Raw genomic sequence first — 2,352 nt, forward strand, 5'->3', positions numbered from 1 at the left:
TGTCTGAAGACAGCTACAGTGTACTTATGTATGATAATAAATAAATCTTTAAAAAAAAAAAAGAAAAAGATAGGGTAAAAAAAATTCAGAGCAGTTGTGATGGTGAAATGTCTCTAGGGAGCCTATCAGGATGGGTCACTGTGACTATCGGGAGGAAATTGCTGTTACAGCTGCTTTCTGCATGTCTGTCTCAAGCGTGACTACTGCGGCCCTCAAGAGCCCATTGACTAAAGGAATTTAACCATGTTTAATAAATGAGGCTCTAAAGAGAGTGGAAGTTAACTAGATACCCCGTGTGCAGAGGGAGGGATGAGAGCAGAGGGCAGTGAGGACCCATGCCCTTTTCCCTCCTGGCTATGCTCACCAAAGGAAGAACCAGACAAGCAAGGGCTCAAAGTGCTGAGAAGACGTGGACCCCATCACAGGGTGTATAACCCGGACCTTGTAATGTATTATATAAGTTATTTTCATAACCAAGATCCCTTTAGTTACTAAGACAAAGTGAAGCCATGCTTGGTATGCCCCTGCCCCCAGTTTCAAAGTGTGTGAATCATAACTGGGCTGCAATTATGATGCCAGATAAAGGTTGGTTATATGCAGTGGTTAACATACAAATGACCTTTTGGGCAAACTGGAATCACGACACTAGAAAGCAGGTAAGAAAGCTAGCTTTTATCTACCTAGTCTGGTGGCATCTGATCGTAATTGGGGTGGTGATGAAGACATTTGCTCGGCTGATAGGGAAAGACTGCGTAGGATTTCGACACTCGTGAAGCGAGTCTGCATGCTTTCTTGTTAAATGTGCCTCCATGGGCTCTTTCCTTTCCCATGACCTTAGCTGATGATGGTACAAAGAAATGGAAAGTGAACAGAATTATTTAAAGGGAGGGAGACCAATAACTCTCTTTACTGACACAGGTATACGGAGAAGACAGATTCATAACTCGCCATCCAGTATTGCTAGTAAAATTTCCAGATTCAAGACTTAAGCTTATAACTGGTAAAGTTTAAGAACAATTTACCCCTGATGCCAACAGGCAGCCTGGCAGCTAGAACCCAGAGTCTCCAGGTATTTTGCCATTGAATATGTATTCATTCTCTCTCTCTCTCTCTCTCTCTCTCTCTCTCTTTCTTTCAAGATTTATTTATTTGTTTTATGTATATGAGTACACACTGTAGCTGTACAGATAGTTGTGAGCCTTCATCTGATTTTTGGGAATTGACTTTTAGGACCTCTGCTTACGCTGGTTGGACCTGGTCAACCCCACTCGCTCCGGTAGACCTGGCTCGCTCAGTCAGGCCCAAAGATTATAAGTACACTGTCGCTGTCTTCAGACACACCAGAAGAGGGCTTCAGATCTCATTATGGGTGGTCATGAGCCCCCATGTGGTTGCTGGGATTTGAACTCAGGACCTTTGGAAGAGCAGTCAGTGCTGAGCCATCTTGCCAGCCCCAAATACTTTTTTTTAAGACAGCCTAAATACTTTTAATAATTAAAATTATTTAAAACGTTCAGTAAAGGGACTAGAGAGATAACTCAGTGGATAAGAGCATATTTTTTTTAGTCTTACGGAGAATGAGAGTTCAGTTCCTCCATGTCAGGAGGATCACAGCTGTCTTAGCTTCAGCACCGGGGGCTCTGATGTCTTCTTCTGGCCTCTACAGACCTCTCCCCCCAACACACACACATCACACACATGCCATTCAGGTCACACACACCACACATGTCTCACACACATTACACACGTTATGAACACACACAGACCCACACAGACACAAATAATTAAGTAAATTCTTTAAAAAAGGAAATGAAAACATCAAGCAACACCAGATGCCTTAGTTAGAGTTTTACTGCTGTGAACAGACACCATGACCAAGGCAACTCTATAAAGAACTACATTTATTTGGGACTGGCTTACAGGTTCAGAGAGGTTCAGTCCATTAACATCAAGGTAGGAGTACGGCAGCGTCCAGGCAGACGTGGGGCTGGAGAAGCTTGGAGTTCCACCTCTTGTTCAGAAGGGAACTGGGAGAAGACTGGCAGCTAGGACGAGGATCGTAAAGCCTATGCCCACAGTGACATACCTATGTCACAAGACCACACCTACTCCAAAGAGGCCACACCTCCAAATAATGCCACTCCCTGGGCCAAGCCTAGTCAAATCACCATACCCAACTAGGAAGACTTGAAGACTACAACATTGAAAAGTCAGGTATTGTGTGGTACCAGTCTGTGTTCCCAGCACTTGGGAAGTTGTGGCAAGATCATCAGTTGGAAGCCTGCCGCGGACCAGGATTTCTTACGGGGTCCCTTGTTCCGCGGGACGAGGGGTTCTGGCCAGGTGTGCACG

This window comes from Mastomys coucha, unplaced genomic scaffold, assembly GCF_008632895.1.
Source record: "Mastomys coucha isolate ucsf_1 unplaced genomic scaffold, UCSF_Mcou_1 pScaffold16, whole genome shotgun sequence".
In the NCBI taxonomy this organism is placed as follows: Eukaryota; Metazoa; Chordata; class Mammalia; order Rodentia; family Muridae; genus Mastomys; species Mastomys coucha.